This window comes from Centruroides sculpturatus, unplaced genomic scaffold, assembly GCF_000671375.1.
Source record: "Centruroides sculpturatus isolate CEXI.00-Female unplaced genomic scaffold, Cexi_2.0 scaffold103, whole genome shotgun sequence".
In the NCBI taxonomy this organism is placed as follows: Eukaryota; Metazoa; Arthropoda; class Arachnida; order Scorpiones; family Buthidae; genus Centruroides; species Centruroides sculpturatus.
This window is the reverse complement of record NW_019384303.1, coordinates 250,699-263,967: the sequence shown is the minus strand read 5'-3', so window position 1 is coordinate 263,967 and position 13,269 is coordinate 250,699. Positions and strand designations below refer to the sequence as shown.

At 31.9% G+C, this 13,269-nt stretch overlaps 2 protein-coding genes across 2 annotated transcripts in view; one reads left to right on the top strand and one right to left on the bottom strand.

Annotated features, from left to right (window-relative positions):
• The window catches only part of LOC111617921 (translocon-associated protein subunit alpha-like), a 53,376-nt gene extending 42,211 nt beyond the window's left edge, over positions 1-11,165 (bottom strand). The window contains exon 1 of the mRNA XM_023359299.1: positions 10,743-11,165. The gene's annotated coding sequence lies outside the window, so the exon portion shown is untranslated. The remainder of the gene's footprint in view (positions 1-10,742) is intronic.
• Positions 3,790-13,269, top strand: part of LOC111617891 — a 40,185-nt gene continuing 30,705 nt past the window's right edge. The window contains exon 1 of the mRNA XM_023359275.1: positions 3,790-3,837. The gene's annotated coding sequence lies outside the window, so the exon portion shown is untranslated. The remainder of the gene's footprint in view (positions 3,838-13,269) is intronic.

The window sequence follows — 13,269 nt, the reverse complement described above, 5'->3', positions numbered from 1 at the left end:
TTAACTTTCTTCGTCCTGTGGCCATTTTTATCAAGCTAATTATAGGCTCAGCTAGGTCTAATGGGGATGGCCGTGTAGTGAAACGGGTCTGACATATCCGAAATATACCACCCCGAATTCGATTCCAGATCTCCAGAGCAGTAGAATGACGCATTAATCGCATAAATGATATGTACAAATATTATTTTACTTATCTTGTAAATTTATTTTTAAATTAAAAACTTATAAACTTTGTATATATACAGTATATAGAATACAAGATATTCATACATGATGATCATACGTTTTATGTCCACATTGTCTCATTTGTATCGCAGGCTGCTTAAATGTCACGCTTGAGAAACTTTAAACTAGTGTGTTCAGAAAAGTGTGCACGGATGTTTTAAATTTAACGCACATTCGCAGCGACTCCAAAATGACATTATAGGGGCTGTCCATAAATGACGTCCATACTGGAAGGGGGAGGGAAAGGGTTGAGCTTCAGTGAACGTCCGTTTATTTCCATAAATTTTATAGTTTTTGCATTTTATTATACTTATTTCAGTTTCTTGTTCGTTCCTACTTATGGTATGTATCGTACATAAAGTTATAAAGGGAGGTTTAATTAAGGGAGGTTGAGTTTTGTTGAATGTTCGGGAATAGGGGAGGGGATCACGGAAACTTGGACAAACAGAGAAAGGGGATTTCAAGAAAAATTCGGACGTAATTTATGGACAGCATCATGCAGTAAAACCCGGTTAAGATATTCCCGCCTAAATTGTTCAAATTCTGCGGCCGTCATTTTGTCGAAGACATTTGTTAAAAATTCCCGCATAAGATGTTACAAAATATCGGTTCCGTGAAGCAATTTTTACCCCTTTGAATGATCACTTGACTAACAGTGTTCTCAGAAGCTGCATAAACAGGGATTCTGTAGTTTCGAAAAAAGGGCGGCAGCAATTTTTGTTTGGAAATGCTGTATTGTGACTACTTGTTGGAGGAAAATGTTATCTAATCTTTGCTCTCTACACAAACATTGTCAGACAACAAAGCTTTCTGGCAACGATGTTATTGAAATAGGGAATTAATACCTAAATCTATGAAGTTAATTAGTTTAACGGCCCAATGCTAACCGATTTAAAATTGAAATTTTGAAAGTTTAAATTACAGATGAACTTCGTTGAGTTTGATTCCAGTGTCAACAGTTAAACGACTTCTAATTAATTTTCCCACCATTTAAATGTTCTGAAATTATGCTTTTGATTGGCTAACGAATTTCAACTGTAAAGTTTTGAATTTGAATTCGAAAACTATTCCATTTCAAAATATTAAATTTATTGCTGTGATTGGTTAGAATAATATAATAATACATATTTTCATATTATATTAATTAATTTTGACAAAAAGTAATTATCGGTCAACTTTCGTAACATTTGTTTTTTCCCCCTTTAGCATTTCTTTAATACCTATTTCTCACTCCCTGTAAGCTCTAATGAATAATTATTCATGTTGATTATCCACCACTTTCTCAGCAAATAAAACTAATTACGTCAAAACATTTAATTTGTTTTGAGCATAAATTCTTTTATTTTTCTAAAGTTTTCTACTTAATCTTAAGCCATCCTCAGGCTTAAGATTATAACTGTTCCAAAATGGAACGTGCCGTTTTTCGAATATATTTCATTTTTAAATTAAAAAATAATTTAAATTTAAAATAAATTAAAATAATTGTGTATACTAAAATAAATGTACTTTTCCGTTAACTGGGCGCCAGACATTTTTATTACTATTTTTAGCGAAATCGATATTTTATTTCGTAATTCACACATGTTTAATACAATTCAATTCGATTTCAATTCAATTTATTTACGGAGGCATAAATGCATACCTTGGCTCCGCTATGAGCACTACCAAGGAAATAAAATACAGGAAATGTAAACAAACAACAGTATGTACATTGTAGATTCCATGCAGAACTTTAAGTTAATGGATAAAATCCATAAAATTATAATTAAATAAAATTAAATTATACTATACTTTAGTAAAACAAAGTATTCGCGCGACATCAAATCCACAAAATTACGAGTAGAAGAAAATGAATACAGAAAAACATAAGCGAACAGCAGTGAGTACATTGTAGATTCCATGCAGAACTGCATATAGAAGACAAAGTCCATAAATTACATACAGGATAAGATAATACATGTTGATATATGGAGCAGCAAGAGTACATTGTAGATACTATGCAGAACTGCAAGATAATTGATAAAATCCATGAAATCAAAATGAGATAAAATTAAGTAATATTACATCTAAATAAGACTAAGTAGTCGCATGACATCAGTTCCACTACATACAGAACTACATACAGGACTACATACAGAAAAAAACGAATACAGAATAATGTTAGTAAATAGCAGTAAATATAATGTAGATTCCATACAGAACCTCGTAATTGTGGATAAAATGCACAAAACTTATAATTAAATAAAATTAATAACACTATAACAAGAAAAAAAACAACGTATTCGCGTATGAAATAGTAATTACAAAGCTAACACGATAAGTAAACAGTCTTTAAGTCAAAGTCAGTGTTAGCAGTAGATTAGTTGGCTTGTGATCTGATTGATCTTTTTTGCAAGTCTTTTAAAGACAGAGAATATCTCTTGGTTGGTCCAGATGTTTGAGAGGTGGCACGGCCAAACTATGTTCAATTCCTGCAAGAGTAGCTGCAGTTCAGTTCTTTCTATTTCGGCCATCACACAATCAAAGCCATGTTTAATACAGTCGACCCCCCTATAACACTGTTGATAATTCCGTTTTATATGAATTCCATGTTGTACGAGTCACTTAGATTTTATAAATACGTGTGCCGGGCTGTGAGCGGCTCACGTATTTGTAAAATCCAAACTCCTAACCTAACCTAAACCTATCCTCTCCTAATGATCAATTTCTTTTACAGCGGATTCGACATTCACGGGCGTTTAATAATGTAACATTATAATTTATAATTAAATCTTTTTTTTATTTACATGATTTTTTGGCTAGCAGCGCCGCATACATTAATTCAAAAGATAATCGTGAATACGCGGATGTGATTTAATCGATTTTGGAATTATCGAAACAATAGATTTTTGTGAAAAATGTCCAAAATAATTAAATGCAAAACAGATTTCTTTCATAACAAACAAACAAACAAACTTGTATAAAATAAAGATTTATTTGATTCTGAATACAAACATTATTTATAAATTTCATTTCTAGTAATCAAATGAATACAAGTCTCCTATTTATAAACGTCGTTTATTTTTTTCTTAATGGTTTGGAATTTGAATCATCTAAACCCCATATTCATGGCGCTTTTCTAACAAAATACATAAATATAAACATCCGCAACAATACATACATACATAATTATTTCCTAACTCGCCGTGTAAAATTCCAATTTCTAGGAAAAAACGAATCGCAATTTTTTCGTCAATTGACAAATGTTATATTCTAAGATCAATTTTAAATTAAATAATAATAAACTGACCAAAATTAACAATTACGGCAAACTTTGATAAATACATTACAGTATCTAACCACATGATGTTGAACGCGGTACTATGCAAAGTAGGTTAAAAATAAATAAATAGATATAATTTTACATTTTAATATTATTCTAATTTCGAATTTATAATCAAATATCATAAAATAACAAGTTATACATATAATATACAATAAGAAGTCGAAATTTAACTTTTGCAATTATACCAACGCGAAAATATGCTAATCGTTTTCGATATCAAATGTGTACTACCAATCATTGTTTAAATTCATAACAGACTTTCATAATGTTTATACATACTTAAAAGGGTAAGTTTACATTCTAATTAACTTTATATACGATTTAATCTAAATTAAAGCAAATATTAACTCTCCCCCTCTTTCCGGCGGGGAGAATTTCCAAAAATCCCTTCTTTAGTGTACATTCTCATGACGTACCCTGTGTACCAAATTTCAACCTTCAACTCTTAACCGTTTGGGCTCTGCGCTTATTATTATTATTATGTGTTGGGTTTAGTGGGTTATACTCGGTACACACCGGTGGCTGTGTACTATGCCGGACCAGAGTCAAGGCATAGCAACCAAAACAAAACTAAAATTAAATGTGTGTGTCAGTGTCTGTATTAAGGAATTTCCTAACAATATGGCATGTATTCAATATAGTGGCCTTCTGTAGTGTGATGTATGTATTTATACTCAATTGTAATGTTCCCAGGCTTTTGTGTAGCGTGTGTGGTATCACACCTGTACAGGAGAGAACGATAGGTACAATAAGCACCCTATCCATCCTCCACAGATGCCTTATTTCCTGGGCGAGTTCTGTGTACTTGCTAATTTTTATTATTATTATTATTATTATTATTATTATCAACCCATCTCGATTATATTATAAGATAGGCTATATATATTTTTTTATATACCATATTGGCTCCAATATTACGCGATGTTTTCCGTAGAATCTTAGCCTACGTGTTAGAAGCTTGCACTAAAAAGAAGCAGATCAATCTAGTTCAGTACTTTAAAAAGTTGTAACTCTTCTGTAATCAAATACAGTAGAACCTCGATTATCCGGACTAATTGGGGATGAAGGTAGTCCGGATAAGGAAAAATCCGGATAATCGAAACAAATACTTTAATTTGTCTTTTAATGATAATACAACACGTTTTCTTTTCGATGACATATCGGTAATATTAAAAGTAAATACTGTATTTAAATCGTGATCAAATTTTCAAGAAACAAACGTTCGTATTGAATTTGGACTACTACTGACCAACGCTAACAGACTACCTATTGTTTAAAAGGCCCTCTGGTGGCGCAAGAAGACGGATTTTATAAAATAAAAAGCAGTTGAAACTGCATTTTTATGAATAAAAATTTGACAAACTATTTATCGTTTTATGACGAGTAAAATTTTTTCGTCGCGTTCGCGGCTTTTAAGTAATGCATAAACCTTCGAGGCGCGAGGCCCTTCGGACCGCGAGGCATAGGCGGTGGCCCACGTCGTCCATGCCTTACGCCGCCCTTGGTCATAGAAATGATGTAATTTGAATATAAATTATTTATAAATACGTATGTCAAGTTATATTTTTATTACTACATAAAATATATTAAGAGTTTATGGCCACTGTGCTGGGTGAGACGTTGTTGAAACAAAAAAAGTTATGCATTCCATCACGTACATAAACAGTGTCATAATTCGCCAAGTGCAAATCAGCAAATTCGTAAATTTTTGTTTATTTTGAACAATCCGGATAATCGAAAATCCGGATAATGGAGGTCCGGATAATGGAGGTTCTACTGTATCTGGATTTTATCCCACAAGATATTATTTTATATTTCCATCTTGTAAAGATCCATGATATGAATTCCGAAACGAATTACAGGACATTTACATTAATGAGGAAAATGTCCGTTATTATGACTTAAAATATTCTCCTTCTATTCAAACTCATCCATAATTTAATCTTTTTTTTAAAGGAATTTGTCTTCCATTTATAATTTTTCTTCTAATGAGTCTAGTTCTAAACATGCCTTCTTCTTTTATATTTTTCTCAAATAGCAGTGAAGTGGTAATTTCGTTCTTGAAGACGAAACTATTTTCCTTCTCGCATGTAGACTAATAAACATTGTTCCATCTTTCTTGGTGCCCAGAGGGTGAAAATAGTTGAAAAAAATTTTTCCATTCTTATTTGGGTAAAGAATATTGATGATCATCAAACATCACCTAATTTATTTACTTGTAGGTAGAATATAATTATGAAAAATCAAATTAGATTTATTTTAATGACAATAAATAGTGGAATTATTCCTTTTCAGATTGAAGTCGGAAAACACTTTTTTTTTTTTTATAGAATCTTTATAACTAGAAAGGTAATAACAAAAAGACTTATTAACATGCTTGCAGTAGCGTAACTAGAACCGATATTGAATTATAATGTGCTCTAGATACATTCCTATATTACTGTGAATGTGACTACTAGCCTTGTGGATGAAGAGTAAACTCTTATAAACTCTTAGATATTGCGTTTATCACATTCAAATCTTTTTCTGTATTTATTTGATTTTTTTTCTTCATTTATTTATTTACTTACAAAGATAGGGGAACCAGACACTCTGCACTCTAATTATGCTACTGTTTGTTTGTATTTAAATACATTTATTCCTTTTAAACTTTGGCAGATGAATTTCGAATTTCTCTTGTCATCTCTTTAAAAAGCTGTTTATATCGAGTTTCTAACAAATAGAATTGAGCGTATTTTTCTCCCGATTTGTTTTGTCTTAAACTTAGGAATAGAAAATGGTTTAAAAATAAAACGTTTATTGTGACAATTGGGCTGCAATATGCTCTCCATCTCAGATTAGTAGTATCTTGCACCTGTATATAATACTTTTCCTGTTAGCAAGCCCCTGTACATCATACTTTTCTGTTAACAATAGAGTCATGTCGTCATCTATCTAATTCCTTACAGAAGAAAAACTTTTGAATTGAAATAACGTGACTTTCGGTTTATATCGGAAGTTCGTATATAGTTAATCGGGATCAACTGTCCCTAAGATTTCCATATCTGGTGTCGTCTTTCATTTATTTAACTTCGTTCTCGAGATTAAGGAAAGACAGACGAACAGACCTACGATATGGGAATTTATGTCTACAATTTTTTAAATTGCATCCCAATAATAATGATAATTCTCAGTTAAAAGTAAACTAAATATTTTTCAAAATCAAATAAATATCAAGTTATTATTTTAATACATTAATTTCTTCTATAATATCCATTATTAAACAAAGAAAATACAACAAATATGTAAAAAATTTTGTAATTCAAGGGATAGAGTAAGGTGTGGGTTCCCCTATCCTTCCACCTCTTTAAAACGTTAAAAAAGAAAGAAAAGGTATAAAAATGAAAGATAATGAGATGTTCAAAAAAAAAAAAAAAAGGAACAAGGAGGAATGAACGTCTATTTGGTGAAAAAATAGAAGTCAATGAGTTCACCTACCTAGGAAGCATAATTATCTCAGACGGAAGGAGTGCGAGATGTTACAGCAAGAATAGCCAAGCAAAATAGGCATTCTATAGGAAACGACAGATGTTAACATCGAAAAATATATCAATCGATGCTAGGAAGCGATTCATTAAGAGTTTCATCTGGAGCATAGCATTGTACGGTTCGAAGACATAGACACTCTGAGCAGCAGAGAAAAGAAAACTGGAGACCTTTGAGATGTGGTGCTGGCGAAGAATGACGCGAGTGTCGTGAACGGAGAGAAAGAGGAATGAGGATGTGTTTGGAAGAGGCAACAGAGAAGAGACAGATTTTGAGAACGATAGAGAAATGACATGATTGGCCACCTAATTCGACACTCGTAATGGATGAATGTTTTTATTGGAAGGAAAGATAGAGGACAAAAGGGAACGTGGATGACTCAGTGTGACTAGTTATTACGGAAAAGGCCTTACCAACAGATGAAAACAGCTGGTTAAGCAAAGAGGGAAGCTATAAGACTGCACACATGCTTCATGGGATCTCTCTAAATTTAAATTAGGGACCCATTTACAGTGTTGACTTTAGACATTTTTCTTCGAGGGAATTTTTGAAGAAATATTTTCTTATAAAAGACTGGTTCGGGGTTCCAAGTAATTGCCTTTATTGTCCACGGGATAACGCTCCACTGTTTCGTCTTAACGTTTGTATCTTTTCACATAATATTATAAGAGGATTAGCTTTTAAAACATTATTATTATTATATAAAGAACGATCACAGATAGCGACGCGTTATCCTATCAGCAAAAGGACAATTGCCTGAGAGCCCACCAACAGGGAACCCCAAACCAATCATTTATAAGAAAATATTTTTCCAAAAAAATTTCCCAGAAGAAAAATGTCTGAACTGTACGTGGAACCAACCCCCTAATTCAAATTTGCCTGGACTCCGTGAAGCCATAAACGCGTCACTGATCACAGAAGATATTCGTAAGTTAATTTTTATTTTTTTAATTTTCTACACTTACACAAATTTTTAGAAAGATAATTTCCGTTATGTAACTAACCTTATGAAGTGTCATTATGTAAATAATACGTAAGTCATCATCACGAGAGATAATTGATGATTGGATTTTGATACTATCTTATTTAACTACATAGATGATTGTGCTATTGCGTCAGTAACAGTAATATCATTATCATATTAATTCCGTGAAATTGTTAATTTTTCTATTTTTATATTTAATCAGTTTGTAATTTCCTTTGACTTAAAACTTTAGTAATTTTCTTTGTTTTAACCATTCAACAAATACGTCCTTCTATAATAAAAATCTGGTAAATATTTTAAATTTTTATTAAAAATATTGTTTCATTTTAATTATTTTAGTTTATAATTTGTCAGCATAACTACAATTTTTATTTATTATTTTTATTTTCATTTTTTTCAAGTAATAATTTTACTTAAAATGCAAATCATATGGCATTTTAATAGGCCTATATATTCTATTAGATTTGTTAAAGTTCTGGCGTCAAAGTCGGAAATACTTTTTAAATACTAGTGAAAAATATAAAAATATATATGTCTCTAGATTCTAAATAAAGTTTTGTTTTTATTGATGCTACCCTCAATTTATTTAATCTTTAATGAAATTTAAAAATTATTAAAGATAAAATGAGCAATTATGTATTGCGACAAGCCGGGGTGCAATTTTAATCATATTTTTTAATTTATTTAATTTAAAATATATACTCTCCGCCTCAAATTAGTAGTGGCTTGCCCCTGTTCATCATACTTTTCCTTTAACAATATAGTCGTGCCGGTGATCAATCTAACTTCTTTCGGGGGGAAAGTTTTGAATTGAAATAGCATGACTTACAGTTTGCATCGGAAGTTCGTATGTAATCGGGGCTCCCTGCCCCTAACGTTTCTATATTTTGTCTTGTCTTTCATCTATTTATTTCTTTCTCGAAATTAAGGAAAGGCGGACGGACGGACGGACGACATTAGGAATTTACAAGTTTACAATTTTCTTCAAATTGCAGCCCAACTATCATTGTAAAAATAATTTCTAATTTCTGTTTTACCACTAAGGGCTGTTTCACACTATGACCGACTGGACCGACTGATTCGACTCCAAGTCGTGTTGCCGTGGCAACAGCAGTCGGCCGACCGACTGGTCATTCCAGTCGGACAGATTTAAAAGTTAAATATTTGTAGTCGGGTCGGAGAAGTCGGTGAGTTACAGCCAATGAGAGCTTCGAAACTACAACCAGTCAGACTTTGGATATATGAAAACTATCGAATCAATCAAACATAACTTTATATATGTTACCGCTAAAGCTCGAAACTCGTTAATCTGCACATTACCTAGGTAATTTGAGAAATAGAACAATTTTAGCAACTTTAACGGATCATGCTAGTTAATCTGCAGATTAACGAGTTTCCGAGCTTTAGCGGTAACATAATATATTTCTAATTTATTTAAATTTCCCTTGTACTGTACCTTATTTCTGTCATAACTACTTAAATTTTATATGGGAACACAAATGACTAATATATATATTAAAAAACATTATCGACGTAATGAGAAAAGATGGTATTATTTAGACTTTTCGGAAGAATTTATAAACGAAATAAGATAATTTCCGCAAAGTTTAACCAAGTAGTTTACAAAAATATTTTTAAAAATTAGAAAAACTTATAACGATTTCTAACATTTGTTCCGATTGGTCCTTACAAATCGGCCACTCAATGTGTATTCTTCTATTACTAGTCGGTCCGATTATAGGATTGTTCGGGTCGGACCAATCGGTCCAGTCGGTCATAGTGTGAAACAGCCCTAACTCGTAAGAATTTGGACCATCCATTAATTACGCGTACAAGTTTTGACACTTCCCTCTATTGTGTACAATTATGTACAGTACTTTTGACAATTCTCTTTTCCTTTAATTATGTTTACAGTAGTTCATAAACAATACTGACATTGATAAACTTCTACAAATATTTTCTGATAGATTTTTAACACTACTACTAAGTAGACTTAATAAAAACAAATTCGTAGCCATTAATACCTCTAAAAAAAAGTATGTAGACAATTCCTTTTCTCCTTTTTATTCTATGTTATGTTTTATTCTATGCTGCCTATTATACAGAAAAGCAAAATTATTTCAAATAAGCTTAATCATTTTTAATTAAATTTTGATAACAACTTTATTAAAATTCTTTTAATAGTCATTGGAATCAGCATCCGAATCATCACATTAGCTTGCATCTATTACCAAAGGCTTGCAAAATTCTTCCATAATTTAGTTTATGTCCTAATACATGTAGTATTTTCCAGTTTTAAAGTGTAATACTTTTAATCACCTTGTAAGAATTTAAAAAGGTTCAAAATATCAATATCCCCAGTTACGTTGAGATGAATAAAATTCCTCAACTTTGCTGAAACATACTCAATGGCATTAATACTGCGATGACATGGTAAATTATTAATCGTGTTTTAAGATCAAACAGTTTATAATTTGTTTTTGCCGTATTCGATATTCATAGTATACTAACCTTAATTAATTAAACTTAACAAATACAACTCTAAATCCGCCATAAAAAAGACTCGAAAAAAGGGAGGATCTTCATTAATAAACCCAAATACAAAATACAGAAAACATCGCTATTACACAAAGCTGTAACTATTGAAAAAAAAATACACTGTTAGACTTACACAATACTGACCTTGATATAAAGTAGTATATATAAGAAACAGACAGTCTAGGGATGTGAAGGAGCTCCAACGTAGACATCCTAATAATCATTAGTCAAGATCACATTGAAAAAAACTGCGTCAAACTGCTGGCTAGCTCGGAGATGCCACTGTGCAGTGACTTGTATGATTGTCATAAAAGACTAGGTAATAAATACAAAAACTAGTGCAAACTCATTTTAAAAGACATAACACTTACAGAACGACATATGTATGAAAATTCCACATCAAGCATGAAACTATAATATATATCGAATTGCAAACCTTTAGCACAAACAGACCATTTACAATGGCATGACCAAATAAAAAAAACATATAAAAACAATAATACATCAAAAATTTACACACCGACACGAACTATTTCACGTTCAGCGATTATATTATAAATCTATATAACACACAGCCTTAAAAAACAATGCACACACAAAATATACTATGACCAAGTTATAATTATAGACAAAAATATCCATCCCAACAAAGCAGATTGACAAATAAAACAAAATCACATACATCATAAAAATAGCCATTTAAAACATACACAACATAGAAAATATCAATAAATAAATGAATAAATAAATAATAATAATAAATATGCAGAACTCGTACCATACGCCATATAAAATACATAAAACTAGAACATTAGGCAAACAGCAGCACATACATCACATTACAGGAAATAGCCAAACTAAACACGCCACATAGGAAATTATTAATTTCTGTACTGTACCGTACCTATACCAGCAGCACCTAAGCAACTTTGTTTTTGGTCTATAGATATCAAAAACAAAGGTCCAGCATAGCACTAGACTTTCTAAGGGAAACTGACCCTTATTTGGATATTACAAATGTGAAACAGGGAAAATGCCACGTGGACAGCCCGTTGGCGAGGTATGAACCCACGACCAACTACCAGTGTTCAGTCGTTTTTATCCAGTCGTCAAATAGCATACATTGATGCGTAATTTAAGCATACATTAAAAACAGAAGGCGGGGATGGAAAAACGGAACAAAACATTTAGATACTTTTTTTCATTTTTTACTTTCCCGGCTCAGTTATATTATATATAACAGAGGAAAAGTATGGTATCGGTCAAAAATTGACCCTCCCGAGATTTTTACATTTTTGGACAAATGGACTTAGGACACCTTGAAACGTCGAGAAATGGGAAAAATTCGGGGTTTTTTCTGTATGGATGTTAGTATGTTTTTGTGTGTGGTACGATTTTGTTCACCCTCTTTGAAGCTTAATAACTCCTGTACTTTATGTCGAAAATTTCTGAAATTTTGTAGGGAGGTTTGTGTATTAGGGGGATTGATGCTATTTAATTTTGGTGGTTAAAGGTCAAGGGGGTGGGGAAATAAAGGGGATCGTGTGTATCTCCAGTAGGATCTGAATTAATGACTATTTTACTCGTTATTAGTATTTACAATTTGTAATAAAACCCACCCTACCCTCAAAATTAAGCTTTTTGCAATTTTACAATAGTTAAAAATATAAAAAGGTTTTTAATAAAATATCGTAACAAATGACACCGCCAAATGTTGCCGGGAAAGTTAAGCAACTCGTTGCTGGCTTTTCTATTCTTTCCATTCTGTGGACACTAAGAGGGCCTTTTAATCATACTCATTATGGGTTCGGGCAATAGCCAAAATGGGGGGTTGGGTACAAAGCCCGACATATCTGAGACAGACTATTGTAGAAAAAAATCCTGGGGTTTTTTGACTACCCAGATTCCATTCTAGATCCCTAGAACCGCCATCCGACTTTTCAAAACTCCAAATTCTTTTATCTGGAATTATTTTGAAAATACTTTAATCGCTCTAATCATTAATTAAGTTCCTATATTTATCGTATCAAAATTATAAATAGTAATGATTTAAAATGATATCGCGAAATCTAAATATTCGTAATTGAATTCGCCCAAAATTTCGTAATTCTCTTAAGTCTTTGTGCATACATTAAATTAGATAAACATCACTGAGTTTTATTTTATTAATATATTTCAGAAATTTATATTAATAATGATATCCGTGCAAGTTTAGGCAGTTTTACGTAAAGTTTTACGTACTTTTTACTTTTAATGGTAGAACGAGAAGCATCTTACTGCGGAGAAAACAGGATGTTACAGAAGCAGGCTATAATTAAAACGGAATGAAAAATATGTACACTTTTTATTTTTATGTCACCCTCGTCTTTATGATTGACGTAAATGAAAATTTCTATTATCCACTAAAAACAATAAACACAGTGCTTATTGACATCCATAAGGGGCTGTCCATAAATGACATCCACACTAGAGGGTATAGAGGAGAAAAGGATTAAAAGTCGGACAAAGTCAGACAAGGTGGAGGGAAAGGGTTGAGTTTTGGTGAACGTCCAGTTTATTTCATCAAATTTCACGTATTTTATTATATTTATTTCAAAATTTCTTGTGTGTTTTGTTTCTGCTTATGGTATCTATCATTCATAAAGTGATGAAGGTTTTAAGGGGAAATCGA